Below are 15,002 nucleotides of genomic sequence, written 5' to 3'. Positions count from 1 at the left end.
TCCACATCTGAGCCTCACCTGGACATGATGACTCTGGAACCAATCTGGGCCTCACCCTGACCTTGTGACTCTGGTCCCCATTAGGATGTAACCTGGACCAGGTGATTCTGGTACCCCTCTAGGCCTCAACCAGATCTGGTGACTCTGGTCCTCAACTGGGACTCACCTGGACTTAGAGAATATGCTCCATCTTGGCCTCATTTGGACCTGGTGACTCGGGTCCCTAACTGGGCATCATCGGGACATGGTTCCACTACATGGCCTGCAGGTTGGCCTCACCTGGAACTGGTGAGTGGGATTGCCACCTGGGGCTCACCCATACCTGGTGACTCAGGTCCCCACGTCGGCCTCTTGGACCTGGTGATTCTGGTCCTTACCTGGTCCTCTCCCAACCTGGGGTCTCTGGCCATCACCTGGGCCTCACCTGGACAAGGTGAATCTTGTCCCCATCTGGGCCTCACCCAGTCCTGTTTACTTTGTTCCGCACCAGGACCTGATTGCTGTGGACTCTTTCTTTGCCTCACCTGGAACTGGTGACTCTGATCCTATCTGCGCGTCACCCAGATCTGGTGACTCTGGTCCTCATCTGGGCATCATTGGTACCTGGTGAGTCTGTTCCACACCTGAGCCTCACCTGTACATGATGACTCTGGAACCTCTCTGGGCCTCACCCTGACCTGGTGACTCTGATTCCCATCGGGATGTCACCTTGACCAGGTGATTCTGGTACCCCTCTGGGCCTCAACCAGATCTGGTGACTCTGGTCCTCAACTGGGCCTCACCTGGACCTAGTGAATTTGCTCGATCTGGGCCTCATTTGGACCTGGTGACTCTGGTCCCTACCTGGGCATCATCGGGACATGGTTCCACTTCATGGCCTACAGGTTGGCCTCACCTGGACTTGGTAACTCTGGTTGCTACATGGGAATCATCAGGACACGGTTCCTATGCATGGCCCGAAGGATGGCCTCTCCTGGATCTGGTGAGTGTGGTTGCCACCTGTGCCTCACCCATATCTGGGGACACAGGTACCCACTTGGGCCTCACTTGGACCTGGTGAATCTGGTCCTTACCTGGTCCTCAGCCGGAACTGGTAACTCTTGTCCCCACCTGGAAATCACCTGGACTTGGTGAATCTGGTCCCCATCTGGGTCTCACCCAGTCCTGGTGACTTTGTTCCCCACCTGGACCTGATTGCTGTGGACTCCTTCTTGGCCTCTCCTGGAACTGGTGACTCTGATCCTAACTGGACCTCAACCAATCTGGTGACTCTGGTCCTCACCTGGGGACCATTATGTCCTGGATACTCTGTTCCACACCTGAGCCTCACCTGGAAATGATAACTTTGCTCCACACTTGGGTCTCAAATGGTCCTGATGACTCTGGTCCCCCTCCTAGGCGTCAATCTGGACCTGGTGACTTTCGTCCCCACCTGGGTCTCGCCTGGACCTCGTGACTCTCGTCCCCACTTTGACCTAACTCAGAACTGCTGAAACTTGCCCCACCTAGGCCGCACCAAACCTGTTGAGTCTTGTCCCCAGCTATGCCTCAATTCGACCTGATGAATCTGGTCCTCACGTGGGACTCACATGGACCTGGGACTCACCTGGATAGAGTGGCTCTGGTTCCCAGAAGGGGCTCACCTGATACTGGTGACTTATTCACCAGTGTCTTATTCTATGCCTCACCAGGACCTATTTCTTCTGTTCCCCATGTGGGACGGCATGGCCCTAGTGACTCTGGTCCTCACCCAGGCATCATTGGGACCTGGGTACTCTATTCCACACCTAGGCCTCACTTTGACCAGGGACCTCTGGTCCCATTCTGGGCCTCAAACTAAACTGGTTACTCTTGTTCCCCCTCTGGGCCTCACCCTTACCTGGTGACTCTCGTCACCCCTTGGGCTTCACTTGGGCCCAGTGCATCTGGTCCTTAGCTGGTCCGCTCCTGGATCTGGTGACTGGTCGCCACTTGGGCCTCACCTGGACTTGGTGAATCCTGTTGACACCTGCGACTCAACTGAACCTTGTGACTGTGGTCCCACCTGGACCTCACCTGGATCTGGTGGGTCTGGTTCCCATATGGGGCTCTCCTGGACCGAGTTCCTGTGGTCTCCATCTGGCCTCAACTGGAACACAATGACTCTGTTCCATATTTGGGCCTCTTCTGGACCTGTAGACTCAGGTCCTTACCTGGGTATTATTGGGACCTGGATACTCTCTTATATACCTGGGCCTCACCTGGACCTGGTGAGTGTGGACCCACCTGGGCCTCACCTGGACGAGGTGACTGGTTCCACAGGGACCTCACCTGGACCAGGTGACTCAGCCCCTCATATGGCCTTCATGGGTCCTGGTTTCTCAGTTCCACATCGGGGCCTCACCTGGACCTAGTGATTCTCGTCCCCCTCTGGGCCTCACCCTGAAGTGGTGACTCTGGTACCCACCTGGATATCACCAGAACGCGGTGACTCTGGGCCCCCTCTGGGACTCAACTGGACCTGGGAAAAGTGGTCCTCAACTGGGCCTCACAGGACTTGGTGAATCTACTCCTCACTTAGGCCTCGTCTGGACCTTGTGACTCTTTTCCCACCTGGCATCAATGGGACATGGTTAATCTGTTCCCCACCTGGGCGTCACCTGGACATGATAAGTTTACACCACACTTTGGCCTCAACTGGTCCTGATGACTCTGGACCCCCAACTAGGCCTCAATCTGGACCTGATGACTGTGGTCCCCACCAGGGTCTCACCTGGACCTGGTGACTCTCGTTCCCACATGAACAACACTTGGACCTGGTGACTGTGGTGTTCTTGAAGACTCACATTTACCTAGTGAAACAGGTCCCCACTAGGGCCTCATCTGGATCTGGTGACTCTGGCCTGCAGGTTGGCCTCACCTGGACCGGTGAGTGGGGATGCCACCTGGGCCTCACCCATACCTGGAGACTCAGGTCCCCACGTGGGCCTCTTTGCCCTGGTGAATCTGGTCCTTACCTGGTCCTCACCCAGTCCCGGGGACTCTGGTCACCACCTGGGCCTCAACTGGACCTGGTGAATCTGGTCCCCATCTGGGCCTCACGCAGTCCTGGTGACTTTGTTCCCCACATGGGCCTGATTCCTGTGGACTCTTTCTTGGCCTCACCTGGAACTGGTGACTCTGATCCTATCTGCGCGTCACCGAGATCTGGTGACTCTGGTCCTACCCTGGGCATCATTGGTACCTGTTGACTCTGTTGCACACCTGAGCCTCACCTGGACATGATGACTCTGGAAACGCTCTGTGTCTCACCCTGACCTGGTGACTCTGGTCTCCATCTGGATGTCACCTGGACCAGGTGATTCTGGTACCCCTCTAGGACTCAATCAGATGGTGACTCTGGTCCTCAACTGGGCCTCACTGGGACCTAGTGAATATGCTCCCCAACTGTGCCTCATCTGGACCTGGTGACTCTGGTTCTACCTGGGCATCATCGGGACACGGTTACTGCATTCCGCACTGGGACTGACCTGATCCTGGTAACTCTGGCCCTGATTTGGCCTCTTCTGTACGAGGTGACTCTGGGTCCACCTTCGGTTCACCGGTAACTGGTGACTCTGATCCTAAGCATGGCCTCAACTGACCTGGTGACTATGGTTCCCATCGGGACCTCACCTGGTCCTCATGACACTGGTCCCACCTGGTCCTCACCAGGACCTGTTGTCTCTGGTTCCCACCTGGGTAGCATTAGGATCCGGTTACACTGTTTACTAACAGTGACCCAGCCGGAACTATTAACTCTGGTCTTCACCTGGGCCACACCTGGACATGGTGACACTGGTTCCCACCTGGGTGTCACCTGGACATGGTGAGTCGGATCCACAACTGGTCCTACCCTGTAAATGGTGATTCTCGTTCCCACATGGACATCATGTGGACCTGGTGGCTGCAGTGTTTCTAGCTTCTCATGTACGTCGTGACTCTGGTCCCCACCAGGGCCTCACCGGGACCTGTTGAGTGTGGTTGCCACCTGCACCTCACCTGGACCTGGTGATTCTGGTCTGCACCCGAGACTACCCTGGATCTGGTGACTGCGGTCCCCACCTGGGCTTCACCTGGATTTGGGGATTCCGGTCCCCATCTGGACCTCACCTGGCCGTGTTGACCATGGTCCTCAACTGGGCAAAATTGGGACCCGGAGACTGTGTTCCACAACTGGACCTCACCTGGACCATGTGACTCTGGTCCCCCTCTGGGTGTCACCGTGCCCTAGTGACTGTGAACCCACTTTGGCCTGACTTGGACCTGCTGACCCTGGTTGCCACCTGCGCCTTACCTCGAACTGTTGACTCTCGTTCTTTCAAGGGCCTCCCCTGGACCTGGTGATCCTGGTCCCCACCTGGGCCTCACCTGGACGTGGTGACTCTTGTTACCACCGGGGACTCACCTGGACCTGCTTACTGTGTTCCACACCTGGGTCTCAAGTAGACCTGTTGACCACGGTCCCCAAGCCGGCCTCACATGGACCTGTTGCCTCTGATCCCCACTGGGGCCTCACGTGTACCTGGTAACTTGGTCCTCATCTGGGCCTCATCTGGATCTAGTGACTCTGGAACCCACCTGGACCTCTCCTGGACCTGGTGACTCTCTTTCCAACATGGACCTCACCTGGATCTGGTGTCTCTGGTCCTCAGTTTGGCCTCACCTGTACCTGGTGTCTCTCGTCCCCACTTTGACCTAACTCAGAACTGCTGAATCTTGCCCCACCTAGGCCGCACCCAGACCTGCTGACTCTTGTCCCAAACTATGCCTCAATTCGACCTGATGAATCCGGTCCTCACGTGGGCCTCACATGGACCTGGGACTCAGCTGGATAGAGTAGTTCTGGTTCCCACAAGGGGCTCACCTGATACTGTAGACTGTGGTCTTATTCTATGTCTCACCAGGACCTAGTGATTCTGTTCCCATCTGGGCCTGCATATCCATAGTAATTCTGGTCCTCATCCAGGCATCATTCGGAGCTGGATACTCTATTCCACACCTGGGCCTCACTTTGACCAGGGACTTCTGGTCCCATTCTGGCCCTCAAACTAAACTGGTTACTCTATTTCCCCCTCTGGGCCTCACCCTTACCTGGTGACAATGGTCACCGCTTGGGCTTCACATGGTCCTGGTGAATCTGGTCCTTAGCTGGTCCGCACTGGATGTGCTGACTGGTTGCCACCTCAGCCTCACCCGGTCTTGGTGAATCATGTTGCCACCTGCGCCTCACCTGGACCAGGTGTCTGTGGCCCACCTGGACCTCACCTGGATCTGGTGGCTCTGGTTTTTATATGGGGCTCTACTGGACCTGGTTCCTGTGGTCTCCATCTGGCCTCACCTGGAACACAATGACTCCGATCCATATTTGGGCCTCTCCTGGACTTGTTGACTCTGGTACTCACCTGGGCATCATTGGGACCTGGATACTGCTCTTGTATACCTGGGCCTCACCTGGACCTGGTGACTGTGGTCGCACCTGGGCCTCACCTGGACGAGGTCACTGGTTCCCACAGGGCGCTCACCCTGGACCTGGTGACTCAGGTCCTCATATGGGCATCATGGGACCTGGTATCTCAGTTCCACATCGGGGCCTCACCTGGACCTAGTGATTTTCGTCCCCTTCTGGACCTCAGTCCGACGTGCTGACTCTGGTCCCCACCTGGATATCACCAGAACCGGGTGACTCTGGTCCCCCTTGGGACTCACCCGGAGCTGGGGACACTGGTCCTCAACTAGGCCTCAGCAGGACCTGGTGAATCTACTCCTCACTTAGGCCTCGTCTGGACCTTGTGACTCTTTTCCCACCTGGCATCAATGGGACATGGTTACTCTGTTCCCCACCTGGGCCTCACCTGGACATGATAACTTTGCACCACACTTTGGCCTCAACTGGTCCTGGTGACTCTGGTCCCCCCACCTAGGCCTCAATCTGGAACTGGTGACTCTGGTCTCCACCTGGGTCTCACCTGGACCTGGTGACTCTCGTTCCCACATGAACCACACCTGGACCTGGTGACTGTGGTGTTCTTGTAGACTCACATTTACCTGGTGACTCCAGTCCCCACTACGGACTCACCTTGATCTGGTGACTCTGGCCTGCAGGTTGACCTCACCTGGACCTGGTGAGTGGGGTTGCCACCTGGGCCTCACCCATACCTGGTGACTCAGGTCCCAACGTGTGCCTCTTGGACCTGGTGAATCTGGTCCTTACCTGGTCCTCTCCCAGACCCGGGGACTCTGGTCCCCACCTGGGCCTCACCTGGACCTGGGGAATCTGGTCCCCATCTGGGCCTCACGCAGTCCTGGTGAGTTTGTTCCCCACCTGGACCTGATTGCTGTGACTCTTTCTTCTCCTCACCTGGAACTGGTGACTCTGATCCTATATGCGCGTCACCCAGACCTGGGTACTCTGGTTCTCACGTGGGCATCATTGGTACCTGGTGAGTCTGTTCCACACCTGAACCTCACCTGCACTTGATGACTCTGGAACCTCTCTGGGCCTCACCCTGACCTGGTGACTCTGGTCCCCATCTGGATGTCACTTGGACCAGGTGATTCTGGTACCCCTCTAGTCCTCAACCAGATCTGGTGACTCTGGTCCTCAACTGGGCCTCACCTGGACTTAGTGAATATGCTCCAACTGGGCCTCATTTGGACCTGGTGACTCTTGTTCTACCTGGGCTACATCGGGACATGGTTACTCTATACCCACTTGGAGTGACCTTATCCTGGTAACTCTGGTCCTGACTTTGGCCTCTTCTGTACCAGGTGACTCTGGCTCCACCTGGGCCTCACCTGTAACTTGTGACTATGATCCTAAGCATGGCCTCACCTGACCTGGTGACTGTGGTTCCCATTGGGACCTCACCTGGACCTCATGTCTCTGGTCCCACTTGGGCCTCACCAGGACCTGGTGTCTCTGGTACCCACCTGGGTAGCATCAGGATATGGTTACACTGTTCACTAACAGTGACCCAGCCGGACCTATTAACTCTGGTCTTCACCTGGGCCACACCTGGACATGGTGACACTGTTTCCCACCTGGGTCTCACCTGGACATGGTGAGTCGGATCCCCACCTGGCCCTCACCTGTAACTGGTGATTCTCGTTCCCACATGGAGATCATGTGGACATGTTGGCCGCAGTATTTCTAGCATCTTTTTTTTTAATTTTTATTTATTTATGATAGTCACAGAGAGAGAGAGAGGCAGAGACACAGGCAGAGGGAGAAGCAGGCTCCATGCACCGGGAGCCCGACGTGGGATTCGATCCCGGTCTCCAGGATCGCGCCCTGGGCCAAAGGCAGGCGCCAAACCGCTGCGCCACCCAGGGATCCCATGTGTTTCTAGCTTCTCATGTACCTCGTGATCCTGATCCCCACCAGTGCCTCAATGGGACCTGGTGAGTTTGGTTGCCAACTGCACCACACCTGGACCTGGTGATTCTGGTCTGCACCTGAGACTACCCTGGATCTGGTGACTGTGGTCCCCACCTCAGCTTCACCTGGATTTGGGGATTCCGGTCCCCATCTGGGCCTCACTGGGCCCTGTTGACCATGGTCCTCAACTGGGCAAAATTGTGACCCATTGACTGTGTTCCACAACTGGACCTCACTTGGACCAGGTGACTCTTGTCCCCCTCTGGGTCTCACAGGGCCCTAGTGACTGTGAACCCAACTTTGGCCTGACTTCGACCTGCTGAACCTTGTTGCCTCCTGCCCCTGACCTCGAACTGTTGACTCTGGTTCTTTCAAGGGCCTCCTCTGTACCTGATGATCCTGGTGTCCACCTGGGCCTCACCTGGACGTGGTGACTCTTGTCACCACCGGGGACTCACCTGGACCTGCTTACTGTGTTCCACACTTGGACCTGATTGCTGTGGACTCTTACCTGGTGACTCTGGACACCCCTTGGGCTTCACTTGGGCCTGGTGAATCTGGTCCTTAGCTGGTCCGCACCAGGATGTGGTGACTGGTCGCCACCTGGGCCTCACCTGGACTTGGTGAATCCTGTTGCCACCTGCGCCTCACCTGGACCTTGTGATTGTGGACCCACCTGGAACTCACCTGGATCTGATGGCTCTGCTTTACATATGGGGCTCTATGGACCTGTTACCTGTGGTCTCCATTTGGCCTCACCTGGAACACAATGACTCTGATCCATATTTGGGCCTCTCCTGGAACTGTTGACTCTGGTCTTTTCCTGGCCATTATTCGGACCTGGATACTCTCTTATATACCTGGGCCTCACCTGGACCTGGTGACTGTGGTCCCACCTGGGCCTCACCTGGACGAGGTGACTGGTTCCCACAGGGACCTCAGCTGGACCTGGTGACTCAGGTCCTCATATGGACATCATGAGACCTGGTTTTTCAGTTCCACATCGGGGCCTCACATGGACCTAGTGATTCTCGTCCCCCTCTCGGCCTAACACTGACGTGCTGACTCTGGTCCCCACCTGGATATCACCAGAACCGGGTGACTCTGGTCCCCTCTGGGACTCATCCGGACCTGGGGACACTGGTCCTCAACTTGGTCTCAACAGGACCTGGTGAATCTACTCCTCACTTAGGCCTCGTCTGGACCTTGTGACTCTTTTCCCACCTGGCATCATTGGGACATGTTTACACTGTTCCGCACCTGGGCCTCACATGGACATGATAACTTTGCTCCGCCCTTTGGCCTCAACTGGTCCTGATGACCCTGGTCCCCCCACCTAGGCCTCAATCTGGACCTGGTGACTGTTGTCCCCACCTGGGTCTCACCTGGACCTGGTGACTCTCGTTCCCACATGAACCACACCTGGACCTGGTGACTGTGGTGTTCTTGTAGACTCATATTTACCTGGTGACTCCGGTGCCCACTAGGGCCTCACGTGGATCTGGTGACTCTGGCCTGCTGGTTGGCCTCACTTCTACCTGGTGAGTGGGGTTGCCACCTGGGCCTCACCCAAACCTGGTGACTCAGGTCCCCACGTGGGCCTATTGGACCTTTAAATCTGGTCATTACCTGGTCCTCTCCCAGACCCGGGGACTCTGGTCCCCAACTGGGCCTCACCTGGACCTGGTGAATCTGGTCCCCATCTGGGCCTCACCCAGTCCTGGTGACTTGGTTCCCCACCTGGACCTGATTGGTGTGGACACTTTCTTGTCCTCACCTGGAACTGGTTACTCTGATCCTATCTGCGCGTCACCCAGTCCTGGTGACTCTGGTCCTCACCTGGGCATCATTGGTATCTGGTGACTCTGTTCCACACCTGAGCCTCACCTGGACATGATGACTCTGGAACCACTCTGGGCCTCACCCTGACCTAGTGTCTCGGGACCCCATCTGGATGTCACCTGGACCAGAAGATTCTGGTTCCCCTCTAGGCCTCATCCAGATCTGGTGACTCTGGTCCTCAACTGGGCCTCACCTGGACCTAGTGAATATGCTCCATCTGGGCCTCATTTGGACCTTGTGACTCTGGTCCCTACCTGGGCATCATAGGGACATGGATCCACTGCATGGCCTGCATGTTGGCCTCACCTGGACATGGTAAATCTAGTCAGTACCTGGGTATCATCCGGATATTGTTCCTCTGCATGGCCTGCAGTTTGGAATCACCTGGACCTGGTGAGTGGTGTTGTCATCTGGGCCTCAACCATGTCTGGTGACACAGGTCCCCACGCGGGCCTCACTTGGACCTGGTGAATCTGGTCCTTACCTGGTCCTCATCCGGAACTGGTAACTCTGGTCACCACCTGGGATTCACCTGGGCCTGGTGAATCTGGTCCCCATCTGGGCCTCACCCATTCCTGGTGACTTTGTTCCCCACCTGGGCCTGATTGCTGTGGACTCCTTCCTGGTCACCTGGAACTGGTGACTCTGATCCTAACTGGGTCTCACCCAGATCTGGTGACTCTGGTCCTCACCTGTGGACCATTATGACCTGGATACTCTGTTCCACACCTGAGCCTCACCTGGACATGATGAATCTGGATCCCCTCTGGACCTCAGCCTGACATGTGGACTCGGTTCACCATCTGGATGTAACGTAGACCAGGTGAATCTGGTATCCCTTTAGGCCTCAACTTGACTTGGTGACTCTGGTCCTCAACTGGGCCTCACGGGGACCTAGTGAACATGCTCCCCACCTGTGCCTCATCTGGACATGGTGACTCTGGTTCTCCCTGGGCATCATCGGGACATGGTTACTCTATTCACCACTGGGACTTACCTGATTCTGGTAACTCTGCTCCTGACTTTGGCCTCTTCTGTACCAGGTGACTCTGGCTCCACCTGGGCCTAACCTGTAACTGGTGACTCTGATCCTAAGCATGGCCTCACCTGACCTGGTGACTGTGGTTCCCATCGGGACGTCACCTGGACCTCATGTCTCCGGTCCCACCTGAGCCTCACCAGGACCTGGTGTCTCTGGTACCCTCCTTGGTAGCATCAGGATATTGTTACACTGTTCACTAACAATGACGCAGCCGGAACTATTAACTCTGGTATTCACCTGGGCCACACTGGACATTGTGACACTGGTTCCCACCTGGGTCTCACCTGGACATGGTGAGTCGGATCCCCAATGGTCCTCACCTGTAACTGGTGATTCTCGTTCCCACATGGACATCATGTGGACCTGGTGGCTGCAGTGTTTCTAGCTTCTCATGTACCTCGTGGCTCTGGTCCCCACCAGGGCCTCACCGGGACCTGGTGAGTGTGGTTGCCACCTGCACCTGACCTGGACGTGGTGATTCTGGCCTGTAACCGAGACTACCCTGGATCTGGTGACTGTGGTCCCCACCTGGGCTTCACCTGGATTTGGGGACTCCGGTCCCCATCTGGGCCTCACCTGGCTCAGTTGACCGTGGTCCTCAACTGGGCAAAATTGGGACCCGGTGACTGTGTTCCACAACTGGACCTCACCTGGACCAGGTGACTCTGGTCCCCCTCTGGGTCTCACCATGCCCTAGTGCTGGGAACCCCACTTTGGCCTGACTTGGACCTGCTGACCCTGGTTGCCACCCGTGCCTGACCTCGAACTGTAGACTCTGGTTCTTTTAAGGGCCTCCCCTGTACCTGGTCATCCTGGTCCCCACCTGGGCCTCACCTGACGTGGTGACTCTTGTCACCACCGGGGACTCACCTGGACCTGGTTATTGTGTTCCACACCTGGACCTCAAATAGACCTTTTGACTATGGTCCCAAAACCGGCCTCACATGGACCTGTTGCCTCTGATCTCCACCGGGGCCTCAAGTGTACCTGGTAACTCTGGTCCTCACCTGGGCCTCATCTGGACCTAGTGACTCTGGTCCCCTCCTGGGCTTCACATGGATCTGGTGACTCTGGTCCCCACCTGGACTTCACCTGAATCTGATGACTCTGGCCCCACCTGGACCTCTCCTTGACCTGGTGACTCTCTTTAAAACATTGACCTCGCCTGGATCTGGTGACTCTGGTCCTCAGTTTGGCCTCACCTGGACCTGGTGTCTCTCGTCCCCACTTTGACCTAACTCAGAACTGCTGAATCTTGCCCCACCTAGGCCGCACCCAGACCTGGTGACTCTTGTCCCCAGCGTTGCCTCAATTTGACCTGATGAATCTGGTCCTCACATGGGCCTCACATGGACCTGGGACTCAGCTGGATAGAGTGGCTCTGGTTTCCACAAGGGTCTCACGTGATACTGCTGACTGTGGTCTTATTCTATGCCTCAACAGGACCTAGTGATTCTGTTCCCCATCTGGGCCTGCATGGCCCTAGTGACTCTAGTCCTCACCCAGGCGTCTTTGGGACCTGGATACTCTACTCCACACCTGGGCCTCATTTTGAGCAGTGACCTCTGGTCCCATTCTGGGCCTCGAACTAAACTGGTTACTCTGGTTCCCCCTCTGGGCCTCACCCATACCTGGTGACTCTGGTCACCCCTTGGGCTTCACTTGGGCCTGGTGAATCTGGTCCTTAGCTAGTCCGCACCTGGATCTGGTGACTGATCGCCAACTGGGCCTCACCTGGACTTGATGAATCCTGTTGCCACCTGCGCCTCCCCTGGACCTTGTGACTGTGGTCCCACATGGACCTCACCTGGATCTGGTGGCTCTGGTTCCCATATGGGGCTCTCCTGGACCTGGTTCCTGTGGTCTCCTTCGGGGCTCACCTGGAACACAATGACTCTGATCCATATTTGGGCCTCTCCTGGACCTGTTGACTCTCGTCCTTACCTGGGCATCATTGGGACCTGGATACTCTCTTATATACCTGGGCCTCACCTGGACCTTGTGACTGTGGTCCAACCTGGGCCTCACCTGGACGAGGTGACTGGTTCCCACAGGGACCTCCCCTGGGCCTGGTGACTCAGGTCCTCTTATGGCACCATGGAACCTGGTTTCTCAATTCCACATCGGGGCTTCACCTGGACCTAGTGATTCTCGTCCCACTCTGGGCCTCACCGTGACGTGCTGACTCTGGTCACCCCCTGGATACCACCAGAACCAGGTGACTCTGGTCCCCCTCTGGGACTCATCCGCAGCTGTGGACGCTGGTCCTCAACTGGGCCTCAACAGGACCTAGTGAATCTACTCCTCACTTAGACCTCGTCTGGACCTTGTGACTCTTTTTCCACCTGGCATCAGTGGGACATGGTTACTCTGTTCTCCACCTGGGCCTCACCTGGACATGATAACTTTGCTCCACACTTTGGCCTCTACTGGTCCTGATGACACTGGTCCACCCACCTAGGCCTCAATCTGTACCTGGTGTCTCTGGTCCCCACCTGGGTCTCACCTGGACCTGGTGACTCTCGTTCCCACATGAAAAAACTGGACCTGGTGACTGTGGTTTTCTTGTAGACTCACATTTACCTGGTGACTCTGGTCCACACTAGGTGCTCACCTGGATCTGGTGACTCTGGCCTGCAGGTTGGCCTCACCTGGACCTGGTGACTGGGGTTGCCACCTGGGCCTCATCCATACCTGGTGACTCAGGTCCCCAAGTGGGCCTCTTGGAGCTGGTGAATCTGGTCCTTACCTGGTCCTCTCCCAGACTCTGGGACTCTGGTCACCATCTGGGCCTCACCTGGTCCTGTTGAATCTGGTCCCCATCTGGGCCTCACCCAGTCCTGGTGACTTTGTTCCCCACCTGGACCTGATTGCTGTGGACTCTTTCTGGGCCTCATCTGGATCTGGTGACTCTGATCCTACCTGCGCGTCACCCATACCTGGTGACTCTGGTCCTCACCTGGGCATAATTGGTACCTGATGACTCTGTTCCACACCTGAGCCTCACCTGGACATGATGACTCTGCAACCTCTCTAGGCCTCACCCTGACCTGGTGACTCTGGTCCCCATGTGGATTTCACCTGGACCAGGTGAATCTGCTACCCCTCTAGGTCTCAACCAGATCTGGTGACTCTTGTCCTCAACTGGGCCTCACCTGCACCTAGTGAATATGCTCGATCTGTCCTCATTTGGACCTGGTGACTCTGGTCCCTACCTGGGCATCATCGCGACATGGTTCCACTGCATGACTTGCAGGTTGGCCTCACCTGGACCTGGTAAATATTGTCCTACCTCGGCATCATCAGGACATGGTTCCACTGCATGGCCTGCAGGTTTTCTCACCTGGACCTGGTAACTCTAGTCCCTACGTGGGCATCATCGAGACACGGTTCCTCTGCATGGCCAGCAGGTTGTCCTCACATGGACCTGGTGAGTGGGGTTGTCACCTGGACCTCACCCATACCTGGTGACACAGGTCCGCACGTGTGCCTCACTTGGATCTGGTGAATCTGGTCCTTACCTGGTCCTCACCTGGAACGGTAACTCTGGTCACTACCTGGAAATAACCATGACCTGGTGAATCTGGTCCGCATCTAGTCCTCACCCAGTCCTGGTGAATTTTTTCCCCACCTGGACCTGATTGCTGTGGACTCCTTCTTGGCGTCAACTGGAACCAGTGACTCTGATCCTAACTGGGCCTCTCCGAGATCTGGTGACTCTGGTCTTCACCTGTGGACCATTATGACCTGGATACTCTGTTCCACACCTGAGCCTCACCTGGACATGATGACTCTGGAACCCCTCTGGGCCTCAGCCTGACATGGTGACTCTGGTCCCCATCTGGATGTCACCTAGACCAGGTGAATCTGGTACCCCTCTAGACCTCAACTAGACCTGGTGACTCTGGTCCTCAACTGGGCCTCACCGGGACCTAGTGAATATGCTCCCCACCTGCGCCTCACCTGGACCAGGTGACTCTGGTCCCCCTCTGGGTCTCACCGTGCCCTAGTGACTGTGAACCCCACTTTCGCCTGACTTGGACCTGCTGACCCTGGTTGCCTCCTGCGCCTGACCTCGAACTGTTGACTCTGGTTCTTTCAAGGGCCTCCCCTGGACCTGGTGATCCTGGTCCCCACCTGGCCCTCACCTGGACGTGGTGACTCTTGTCACCACCGGGGACTCACCTGAACCTGGTTACTGTGTTCCACACATGGGCCTCAAGTAGACCTGTTGACCATGGTCCCCAAGCTGGCCTCACATGGACCTGTTGCCTCTGATACCTACCAGCGCCTCACGTGTACCTGGTAACTCTGGTCCTCACATGGGCCTCATCTGGACCTAGTGACTCTGGTCCACACCTGGGCTTCACCTCGATCTGGTGACTCTGGTCCCCACCTGGACTTCACCTGCATCTGTTGACTCTGGTCCTCACCTGGACCTCTCCTGGACCTGGTGACTCTCTTTCCAACATGGACCTCACATGGATCTGGTGACTCTGGTCCTCAGTTTGGCCTCACCTGGAACTGGTGTCTCTCGTCCCCACTTTGACCTAACTGAGAACTGCTGAATCTTGCCCCACCTAGGCCGCACCCAGACATGGTGACTCTTGTCCCCAGCTATGCCTCATCGACCTGATGAATCTGGTCCTCACGTGGGCCATACATGGACCTGGGACTCAGCTGGATAGAGTGGCTCTGGTTCCCACAAAGGGCTCACCT

The sequence above is a fragment of the Canis aureus genome, chromosome 31, assembly GCF_053574225.1.
Source record: "Canis aureus isolate CA01 chromosome 31, VMU_Caureus_v.1.0, whole genome shotgun sequence".
Classification (NCBI taxonomy): Eukaryota; Metazoa; Chordata; class Mammalia; order Carnivora; family Canidae; genus Canis; species Canis aureus.
The sequence above is the reverse complement of the archived record's forward strand: the minus strand, read 5'-3'. Positions refer to the sequence as shown.